Source organism: Helianthus annuus, chromosome 2, assembly GCF_002127325.2.
Source record: "Helianthus annuus cultivar XRQ/B chromosome 2, HanXRQr2.0-SUNRISE, whole genome shotgun sequence".
Lineage (NCBI taxonomy): Eukaryota > Viridiplantae > Streptophyta > Magnoliopsida > Asterales > Asteraceae > Helianthus > Helianthus annuus.
Genome location: NC_035434.2, coordinates 110,538,755 through 110,551,141, shown reverse-complemented (window position 1 = coordinate 110,551,141; position 12,387 = coordinate 110,538,755). Strand labels below are relative to the sequence as shown.

Genomic DNA, 12,387 nt, shown 5'->3' with positions numbered 1-12,387 from the left:
AAGCATTTTGAGATAGATTTGTATTATTTAAGAGAAAAGGTTGCAGCTGGGTTCATTAACACTGTGAAAGTTGAATCTGAAAATCAGCTTGCTGATTTGTTCACTAAAGGTGTAAGTGTTGGTCAGCTTGAGTTCTTTTGCAGTAAATTAAGCATGGTTAATTTGTTTAAACCCAATGAATGATGGGGGGATGTTGAAAGAATGTGATATACAGACTTTCATTTATTGGGTTTAGACATGTTGGCTGGGCTTGTTAATACTTGTTGGGCCTGACTTGTGGGCTTTGTTGTAACTAATCATTTTCTGGTTGTTTGAGTTTGTTATAACAGTTTATTGGGCCAGATATTTTGGAGGGTGTAATGTGTAAATCTGAGGGCTATTGTTGGCAAGTTCTGGATCTGCTGGTGGTTTTGTGGAACATGTGGATGAGAGGCGTATAAAAGAGATTTCTCTCTCTTCATTATTCACTTTTTCTGTATATTCACTTTCATCTCTGTTAGATCTAGGGTTTGTTCATCTTTGTTCCTCCGGTTGTATTGTTGCTTTCTCTCATCTGTTTGAGAGATCTGTTGCACGTGTTGGTATAGATGATCATCAGTGGATGATCATCAAGACTGGTTGTATCGTTCCTCTTTGTATCGATCTTACGATTGTAAGATCTTAGGGTTTGGGGGGTACTTTTTGGTTTGGGTTAAATAAGATTTTGTCACTTTGTTTTGTCGCTATTTTGTGTTGTTCTTGTTATTTCTGTTATTGAATCATCATAATACCATTGTTTTTAACACACTTGTATGTTCCATGTTTTGTTAATTCAAACTCAACCAGTTTCTATTACTTTTATAATCTTCAGCATTATCAGTTTTCACTATAAAATCCAGAAATCTATTAATTCCACACACACAATACATATACACACATTCAAAAAGATATGATACATTGTTGATTATAATGGTACGCCTACCTATTAAAGTCATATGCATCTAACTTGCTACAATGATGTATCCAAATTTTCAGATCTGATACGTTTTGTTATGAGTTTTGCTTATGTTGAGTAATATTCCCTTATTACAATGATATGTTTAACCCATGTCCCATTACATGATGCATTTAACTTCGCATATATTGAGGCCAAAATTAATATACTATAATCTAATTTATAGTATAATCTAATTTACGTGACATTTTTTCTCCTATAAGAGTGAACACTAATGTATTTGCGAACTGAGTGAACAAATCATGGCCATTAATTTACACACGTGTATGACCAGGATTAGTTCGCTCAATTCGCAAATACACTAGTGTTCACTTTTGAACTTAATCCTATCATGTGTGGCGTGTTGAACGCTTTCAACGTTTTATAAATCTTTTTTTACAACAACCGTTATATATAAAGATATGTGGTTCTGGTCAGGCTATCATTAGTAAAGACAGCTGCTATACTACTAATGTGGTCGCTTTGAGGACTCCTTGTGGCGTTTTTTGATTGAAATTTAACTTTCAAAAAAAAAAAAAATACTACTAATGTGGTACTGCTAACGAAAACGGTGCCGTTTCTGGTCGGCCCAACATTTTGGGAATAAAGTGAACTCAGTGGCTACCGACCCACTTCATCACCTAATCATAAGCACAACCACAATTATTACTATTGATAGAAACATATATAATATAAAATTTTAAGAAATAATATGAATTATTTAAGTGTAACAAAAAAATTGAAAATAGATATGCATACTATTAGTATTTTATGTCTAGAGGCTGTTAAATTAATACACAATTTAAATAAAAAGTTAAATGTCATTTTTGTCCCGGTGGTTTGGATCATTTTACAAATTTAGTCCAAAGTTTCATTTTTCGCCTGTGGATTCAAAAAAGCTTCAACGTTGCCATTTCAGTCCACTAGGTCAACTTCATCCATTTTTTCTGTTAACAAAAAGGGCAATTCGATCATTTTATATGTAATTCTGTTAACTAGAGGGCAATTCGGCCATATAAAATGACCGAATTGCCATTCTCGTTAACAGAAGTAATGGATGAAGTTGACTCAGTGGACTAAAATGGCAACGGTTAAACCTTTTTGGACTCACAGGCAAAAAATAAAACCTTTAGACTAAACTGGCAAAATAAACAGGAACTAAAATGACATTTAACTCTAAAATAAAAAAAAACTTTAAGAATCTCATAACTATATGTATTTACTGTTATTAATTAATATATAACGCAATTAATCTTTTATCTTTCCCTTCCTCTCTCGAAATATATTTGACCAACAATACATTATTTTTGGTTGGTGTACGATACTTGGACGATTGCCGACATCGGATAGCTTCTAAGGAGGGGAATTATGATATTTTTTTGGTTGAATTAATGACACATTAAAAACATGTTATGAATTTACATCAAGATAGATGGTAAAACCGATTTGCACGTTATGTGAGGAGACTACAGAAACTGCACAGCAACTATGCATAAATTGTGCCTTCACTGAAATGGTTCGGCTGCAGGTATTGCAATGGTGTAAATTGCTACAAGTTATGGAATCATCAATCATGGAGATGATGAGTTTTTCTTTAAGGTGTAGGAATACCATTCAATAAAATAACATAAAAGAAATAAACTAACAATTTTATCATATTTCGGATTACAATACAATGGAAACAGAACTATTACAGAAAAGAAACTCGATGAAAACTAACTTGAATACAAGGAAACAAACAACGTATGAAATAAACAAAATACTAAACACAAAGATGACTGTAGATCGTGAAGAACACACTTCCTTTAAAACAGATTTCAAGTCACCCAGGTTAACCTCTCTGTTTCTCATGGTACGACAGCCTAAGCAGATTGTACTGATGGGGATAGCCTTGTACATGAAACAAGAGTTCTCAGGGATGCAAAATTAGGAAATTCTATTTAAGTAGAGTGTGTGCTATGAACCTACGGGTGTGAATTTCTGACACGCAACGAACCTAACACGAAATTCGCGGGTTTAGGTTTAGTCTAAACGTGTTCGGGTCAATTTCAAGTTGAACCTGCGAACCCGTTTAGCTAAACGGGCCAGGTCCGGGTCAACCCAGTCGAGTTGGCAGGATGACCTGTTTAACCCATTTATTAAGATTATATTTTTTACAATATTTTTTGTGTAAAAAATTAAATTGGGTGTGTTGCAACATAATGTTAAATAATCATTATATTAATTAATAATATAATCGTATTTATAAAATTTCCAACATAATGTGTGTTGCAAATAAATTCCATCAAAATAGTATCAACAATGTGGTGTGTTTGGACCCATTTGGAGGTTAAGAAATGAAAGTGTTCTCTCAACAATAAAGGGGCTTGCTTGCCAAAGATTATAGCAAATGTTAAGGTGTGTTTTATAGCCGAGTCGCATATTGAGGGTGGGATAAGTTTTGGGACCTATAGGTCTTTGGTTCGATTTTCACAATATTTATTGGGTTTTCTTCTGAATTGGTGTATAGTCATTATGCATTTATGCCTAGTAGAGATGGATATGATCAGATGATCCCTGATGACACGATGATACTCCAGTGGTCCGTCAATAATTCAAATTTACCTTTAAAAAAAGGTGTTCAGCTTCTTTTGGATTAAGAATAAGACCAAGGTATCTAGTTTAGAATGGTCTAACTTCTAAGTGGTGCAAATTCAATGTATAGTTTTGGAGTTTATGTTTTATTTGTTTGGTGTGTATCTGTTAGCCCCTTGCTAGTAACCTTGTATTTTGTTTTCTTTGTATATTCGACATTTATATATGAGTATCAATTTAATACTAAAATATTAGAGTAAAATACATATATCATTTTCTATCGTAATAATCCAAAAACTATTAAATCGTTGCATCTTACCCGGCTAGTTTCTTAAAAAAATATTTATTTTTAAGGACTACTTTTTAAAATTTCTAGAAATTGTTATCATATTCATATACATACCCGTATTAGGATAATAATTTTAAAACACATTAAATGATTTAGTTCTTATAAAATTTATGAGTGTAACCTGATTTAATCGACTTTATGATTATAAGTTAAAAGTTTATAATTCTAAATTCGTTTCCATTTATTTATAAAAAAAATATTAAAAAGAAGTTGCGTGTTTATTGGTGTGCATACAAGACGACAGCTAATGGGCTCCCACAAATTAATAAAATGGGTGGCATTTGGTAAGCAACTTTCTGCGCGCGGCCTGAACCTGAACCATGAGACACGGTCAACTAACCTCACTTGTTTTATTCACTCTATTTTTTTTTTTTTTTATAATTCAATATTTTATTGTCAAAAAACAAAACTTATATTAAAATTATATAATTTTCCAATTTTCAATTTTGCTTCAAAGTATATTAGTTAATTTATGTATCATTAATTTGCAATATACTTGTGTTTTTACTGGTTTTACCTTATGCATTAGAGTTTTAGTATGCAACTTGAGTTTCTAACTTTGGCTCTGTGGGTTGTTTTTTTAATGGGCATTAAAGTGGTGGTTTTAGTGGGTTTTAAAATCACTCGGAAGTTTCCTCTATCTCTCTCTCTGACCGACGAACTTCCACCATCTCTTTGACGTCCGTCGCCTGCGATGGTCGGTATTGCTCCGATCGCTGGACTCTGCAATGTTTACAAGTAGATTCTTGTTGTTGTTGTCGACGTTTGTAAATTTTACGTGTTTTACCAATGTTAGAAACGACGTATTACGCTTTGGAGCTTTTGTTTATTGTTTAACGTTGGGGTTTTGTATTACTTTTAACGATTTGTTGTTGTATGCCTTTTTTGGGTGTACTACCGTTGTTGAAGACGATGCCTTACGATTTGTCATTTGATTTTCCATTTCTGGTTTGGGTTTTGTGTCTTTGTTAATGATCTGTTGGTGCATGTGTTTTTTTATAACCGGGGTCTCATTACTGAACATCTGATGTTAGGGTTTCATTGTCGAACGTCTAATGTTGTTTGACCCTTGTTTTGGTTTATAGTTGTTTTGGGTTGTTTGAATAAGACCTTTTGAGTTTTCTAAGGGCCCGTGAAGGTGTAACGATAATGTTCAACGAAGATCTTTTATGGTTTTATGACTGTGGTTAGTTTTTTTTGAAGTTTGTTTATTCTATCTATGAAGATGACTTTTGGCTCTTCGAAGACCGTTGGTTATGATGTTGTTTTAGGCTTGGCTTGGTAACTTATGTTGTAGTCGTCTATTGCTTATGACCTTTGTTTTATGGCTTTTTATTCTAGTTATGGCTATTTGAGTTATGTTGTTATTGGCATATGTAAAAGTATTTTAGGTAATGTGGTTCAAAACACTTTATTATTTGACTTTGGCCTTTGCTTGGTAAGTTAATCTCCAAACAACTGTTGCTTAAATGGTCTTTTGTTTGGTTGTTTGTTTTAAGGGATTGTGAAGATATAAGGATAATATTCATATCAGAAACTATTCGTATGAGGTGTTAGTTGAAATTATAGTGTGGTGGGGTTCTATACAAAGACCAAGGTGTTGTTTGGCTGCCACAACCAAGGAACTATTCCTTTTTGGTTCAAGGGCTATGATGATAAACTCGGACGTGTATAAATGAAAATTTGGTTGTGTTGTTGGCCTGTGAAGATATAAGGATAATATTCATATGAGAAACTATTCGTATGAGGTGTTAGTTGAAATTATAGTGTGGTGGGGTTCTATACAAAGACCAAGGTGTTGTTTGGCTGCCACAACCAAGGAACTATTCCTTTTTGGTTCAAGGGCTATGATGATAAACTCGGACGTGTATAAATGAAAATTTGGTTGTGTTGTTGGCCATGGTCATATCATTTATTTGCCTTTCACATTAACGCCGTTAACAATGCAGCCATGGCATATTTATTCGCTTGATATAATATGTATCTTGGTGGGGCATCAAACTTGGTGATGTGATTGTGTATAAATGTACATGACCCTTATGTTAACATGCTTTCCAACCAATAACTACGTAAATTGTTTACATATCTAAGCCTCATATGTGTATCGTTATACAAGCATGTGAATGTTGTGATGTTGTTGGTTGTACCTAACGTATTAGTGCTTTAGCGTGCAACTCGTGGTTGTTTGTTACTTTTTGTTTGTGGTACTTTGTTAACTTGAAGGTACGTGTCCTTCCATGTGATTTTGGTCTTCGTGTTCAACAGACATGCATTCTTGCTATCCATTCCGGCTCCTATTTTAACTACGACGATTTTAATCTTCTTTTTTAACCAATGCCGACTTCAAATGACTATTGTGTCTTCTTGATTGCGTGTACACGTTTCAGTAGGCTTAAATATGTTGCTAACTTTGTTTCTTACTATGGTTGATAATGTTAGCTGGACGATTTGATTCTGGGATTTCAGGACTAAGAGGTATTTTAGTTTTTATGCTACAAATTGTACTTTTATGAGTCTACGTTTGTTTGTTTCTTAGTTTAATCTTTGGATTGGATTGTGCAGAGTGAAATTATTGTTTTTCTTATTTTGTCTATTGTTTAGAGCGAGAAGTTGAAAGCTTCGGAGTGAAGTTAAAACCCATAAAGAACAACCCTTAAATATCCACTAACGAAAACAACTTTTGATGTCTATTATGGTCATTTGGGTGTGCAAACCTTTTTATGGTTGTTTTGATGTTGGTTGTGGGCTGATGTACAACTCGTTGACCCATGTTGGCATTTCAGGGTTGAAGAATGGCAGTTGATTACTTGCAACCTTCCATAAGGCCATGATGGTATCTTTTTTTATATTATGAGCCTGTAAGAAGTAGATCTTACACAAATGTGTGAGGTACAATCCACAGAATCACAAGTATTTTGCAAATTAGCTAGTATTTCCATGAGAAAATAATAGGCTATGTTGAGAATAATAATCAGGTCGTACGGGATTTGTCATACGTTGGTTTTCCTTAAAGGTTATGATGAGTCAATGTATCTAACTGAAAACTTGGTGAAGATGTCGTATTGACGTGGCAGGGTTCAAGGATGGCATTTCAATGCTTGCAACCTTCCCTTCAGCCATGATAGTATCGTTATTTTGTTTACTTTATGCCTTTTAGAAGTAGATTTTCATAACTCATACGGTGTTAAAATGAGGTGTGGGCATAAGAAGATTACTTTTAGTAAAATTTCATTTTACTTCTTAATAGTCAGATTGACTGGAATTTACAACTAAGGGCTTAATCATTCAACCTTACTTCCATGAGTTTTAAATCAGCCTAAGGTTTTTTTAAGACGAAAGAAGGTCGAGGCTAAAAAGTATAGTGAACGACGAAGGAAAAATTGGTTCCAAAACGAGAATGATTGGTCATGCCATTTAGAGAGCCAACCATTTAACGCACACGAGATAACCAGTTATATCAGTATCACGAAGACACATTAGCATAGGTTGGGAGCGTTAGGTTTAGCAGTGTAATTTAGAATAAAAAAATGACGTCATATCTTTTTTAAAAGTGTTTTTAATAGCACTTTACCTTTAAATATGTGGTGTTTTATTGTGGCTATTAGAATAGCAACTAAACTTTCAATATGTTGTGTTTAAAACCTTTCATTGCGGTGGACACAAATTCTAAATTAAAATTTATTTATCAAGATATCCATTGTACTATAAGTGATATACACATTTACCTCATTTGATTATTATTGTACTATAAGTGATTTACACATTTAATGCATTACGGCGGACACTAATTCTAGCTTAAATTTATTTATTTCAAGATATATATTGTACTACTAGTATGTTTACCCGCGCGTTGCAGCGGGATCCAAAAAAAGCTTGCAATACAACGATATTGTAACGCCCCAAACTTTAATACATTCGACCAACAAGAAAACTTAGAATAGAATGCAAGAAAATCATAGAAAATTTTTCTTTTTACACATTACAATGTTAAAACTTCAAACCATCATCAAAAGAAAGATCGTATGAACACCATCTAGTTACAAACTTTACTTGACATACCAAAATTCTTGTAAACATAAAGACTTCAAAAGACTACATAAGTTTGGTTTTGTAATTATAACAAAAAGTTTGACCCATATCAAGTAAAGTACTTCGGAAGCACGTAGTGGGCGTGTCGTGCGTTCGATCCAAGTTCGCCATGTAATCAACTTGAGGATTTACTTACATCAAAAATCACACAAGGATAATGTAACCAAACTTTATGTAAACGGGGTATGATGCTTGGTTAATTATAAAAGTAAAGGATCACTTTTATGAGAAATATGCAAAGACACAATGATTTATACGAGGAAAAAGCCCTTGATCAACGTATGATCTCCGGCATAAAAAACCTCGGGTGATGGCAACTACCGATCACCAACTTCAATATAAGAAAAATATAGTTACAACTTCGGATGATAATGAGCTGAGTACAAGGATCACTATAGTTTCGAGTGTCTAAGCGTGTGAGAATTGTGTTGTGTGTTCTTCCGAATGAGGAAGAGTGTTATATATACAAGTGTAGGTGACCTATTTTAGGTAAAAAGACTAATAATCAGCTCATTACCCCTTTAGAAATAAAAGTAAATCTAGCCTAAATTATCGCCCTTAAATCATGGCAAGTTTCCATATCCTTCACAACGTCCATCTTCGATTAAGCACATGCCATAGTTGTGAAGACGTGTCCTTTAATTGTGATGCTAAGAGCGGATCCTGCTAGTCATTCCTGCAAAACAACATTAAATTCAATGAAAGCAACTGTTAGCATGAGGATCCTATGATGGTCCGTGATCCTGATCCTGGAGGTCTGCTGAGGATCACTATCTGCCAAAGAAACATGGATCACTGGTTAGGATCACACGTGAGGATCATGTATTGTAAAAAATCCAGCCCTAACAATTGCCCCCAAAATATAAGGAGTTTATTGTAAATTAACGAGTTGTATTTTGTTTTGATCTTATCTCCAACGGGCAACTCCGAATAACTAGCCGTTACAACCGGACTAGCCGTTGCGATCATTACGTCACTGAAGTGACATCCCTGCAAATCATGATTATAAATAGGAGATAGGGTTGGGATCGATCCTCATTTAAATTCAAGATATCTTCCCTTTATAATCTCCATCGAAGGTTGATCAGGTATTCCCTTCCCTTCTCTTCTCTTTCTTTCTTCTATTACTCTGTTTTCTACTCCCCTGTTTCTATTCTCCCGCAAGGATGTTGCTCCGAAATTCTCCTCATAAGGATCACAAGAAGAGTAGTCCCCTAAAAAGCCAAGGGATCATCAAGGACTCTCCTACTGAGAGATGCTGTTACACCGATGCTCTCATTGATAGGATCCGTCACTGTTTTCCGGCGGATACCGTCTTTAAATCTTTTTCTCCTATCGCCCTAAGTGATTTTATCTCCGACACCTGGGTGGCTTTTCCTGCAACTCCGTTCTCCATAGGATATTCGTATCCTTTTCCAGCCTTCACCCAATCTTTCTTTTCCTTAACCGGCATCTCTTACATCCAAGCTATGCCGATGATCTGGAGGGTTCTGTATACCTTCGAGAGGATCATCGAGCAGAAAGGGATTGACCTAGGGATGGCGGAGTTGGCCGAGCTTTATGATCTTACCTCGTTTGGCTCTTATCGATATTTGTTGAAACGGAAAGCTGGGGAGGATCACCCTGTTTTTAAGGTTACAAAAAATGATACAAATTGGAAGCGACGCTTCTTCTTTGTCAGAAGGGATACCATCCCTTATGGGAAGGATCTGCCCAAGGAGTGGGCCACTCATGGTAGGATAGAGGATCCTCGAAGGATCACTATCAGGCTTGTCTCTTATGATGAGGATCACTAATGTCCTTTTTATCTTTTGTGCAGCTATATCCATTGCTCATCTTAAATTAACCCCTGCCGCAAGAGAAAGAGTTTTAGCCTTTAAAAAGCTTGATCCTGAGGTTAGAAGTTTCCAAGTCACCGTCCAAGATTCACAAGAAGTATCCTCCGCATCTGCCACTATGTCAAGTAAGTATCCTTGTAAAAAGTAAGTTATATGTGAGATTGTTTGATTAATAAGGGAACTTATCTTGTTTTTTGATTGTGTAGGCGCTGGAAAGTCTGCCAAATCTGCCAAGTCTGCCTCCAAGTTTGGGATAGATGATCTCGCCAACGTCAAGTCTTCGAGGAGGAAGACTTCTGCTGCCAGTCCCTCCGCTTCAGCCCCTAAAGCACCCATTAGGGGTAAGGGAAAGAAGAGGAAGACTTCTGAAGATCTCCATGGATTTCCTCTGCTTCGCCAACAGTTTCTCGACTATGTTAATGAGGTAAGGATCACTGCCCCTGTTGGTTATCCTTCTTGAATATCCTGCTTGCATATCCTGCTTTTTTTTGTGGATCATCTGATCCTGAATCTACCTTATTTCTCTTTTGCAGAAACTTGCTGAGATCGAGACCTATCTTGGACATGTCGAGGATCAGGAAAGCCAAATCGCCGACCTCCAACAAATGGGCGTGTTGAAGGATCTCAAGATTGCAGATCTTGAGAAGGAACTCCGGGCTACAAAGGATGAGGCTGCTCAAAGGCTGATTGACATGGATGGCGAGAAGCAGGAGATCACCCAGGATGCCAAGGTTTCTGCAGCAATTGCCATGTACAAGATACAACTACAGATGGCTGCGGAGGCTCAGGATCCTGCCTTTGACAAAAGCACATGGGATGTTGAGGGTTGGAAGGCAAGACTGGCGGAACTGGAGGACGAGGATGAAGCCGAGGATATCCCAATGCTGGAGGGTGGTGATGCTGACAAGGATCAGGGCGGAGAAGCTGGTGGTGATGGAGCAGCAAAGGTGTAAGCTGCATGATTGGGCGATGATGGATATTTGTGACTAGGCCGGAGCCCAATTTTTTAAGCTTGGTAGTGGTTTGTGGTTGTGGTATTTGAAACAATTGATGGTCTGTAATCTTTGAATAATAGTTTTTAGGGTTAAGGATCCTGGATCCTTTGGACAATAGGTAGGATTACAAAAGGTGGAGGGATCCTCTGTTTGGGGGATGAAGCCTTTGTGATCCTGCCGCCTTTAATTTCTTGCACCTGCTAAGACCGCATAGACAATGGACACCCTTTGCTAACCCATGTGGACGGGCCACGTTTTGCTGGTAGAAATGTGGGTTGGCAATTTTGACAACTTTTTGAAAGGGTTTAAGATCCTTTTGTTAATAAAATAACTTTAATCTTTCTGGCTTATCTCGTGTTGTTATCCTTTATCTTCTTATTTCCCAGTTTTTAGAAACATATTTGTTAGAGTAACAAGAGTTGAGCAAACCATGTTTAATAAATTTAGGATATGATCCTAGATCAAATATCCTATCATTGAAAATTTTCAAGGATCATAGTTTTAGTTGTCAAAGTGTACGGGTTGTTTAGTATAATCAAAATAGTCAAGGATCATACCTGAGGATCCAAGTTAGGATCCTAACCTTTAATCAAGATAACCATAAGTGAGGCTTTAATGGATGATAAGGATTAAGGATCCTTATTTGTTTAACTTCGAGAACCTGAAAAATGGAACATATCTTGGGACTAAGCCAATGTAAAAGATAAATTAGTAGCTGGGGTCATGCCCAAAGGATAGCTGGGGATGATCCCAAAGGATCACTGGGGACAAGCCCAAAGGATAACTGGAGATGATCCCAAAGGATCACTGGGGACAAGCCCAAAGGATAACTGGGGACAAGCCCAAAGGATAACTGGGGACAAGCCCAAAGGATCGTATGTAAACTGGAGTATGGCCCTTACTGGCGACTATCCAAACTTAGTGACATGAAAATGTCAAAACCTTAGCTAACGTGAAAACGTTAGAAACCTTATGAACGGATGTATGGTACGTCTACCATTATACGTAGGATCCTGGGTATAGCCAGTACGATGAGGTTGTCAGCCCCGGAAGTGGGTACTGGTCCCAAAGACGTGAACTATATCAGGATCATCGTGCGCTGCTGGCGGAAACTGGGGATAATCCCAAGGATAACTGGGGTTAGACCCAAGGATCTGCGTTGCTTTTGATGATCTTTGACGATATGCTGTAGATACCTGAACTATCATAACTCAAATGGTTTGTGAGAAGAGGATGAAGGATACAAGATCCTTATCCTTTGGTAAAAAGTAAGGAAATGTAATAGTTTTAAGATAAGGACATTACCAGAGTAAGGATCACTGACATCACCGAGATTCTTTGAGGATACTTCAATGTAAGGATCACATGCTTGAAGGATCATGTTCTCATAAAGTATCTCTTTAAGTGCACAGCATTCCAGGCTCTTGGTAACAAGTTTCCTTCCATAGTTAGCAATCTGTATGCCCCCTTTCCTGCTTCAGCTTCAATCAAGTAAGGGCCTTCCCACTTTGGTGCTAACTTCCCGTCAGCAGGATTAATAGTGTTTTGGAATGTTTTTCTCAACACCAT

At 36.6% G+C, this 12,387-nt stretch overlaps 1 long non-coding RNA gene across 1 annotated transcript; it reads left to right on the top strand.

The window, feature by feature from the left end:
* The first annotated feature begins 6,126 nt into the window (after window positions 1–6,126).
* On the top strand, window positions 6,127–6,940 carry LOC110904318. Its single transcript, XR_002572467.1, has 2 exons — window positions 6,127–6,371; window positions 6,680–6,940. It is a non-coding gene; the product is annotated as an uncharacterized LOC110904318 (long non-coding RNA).
* The last annotated feature ends 5,447 nt before the right edge of the window (window positions 6,941–12,387 follow it).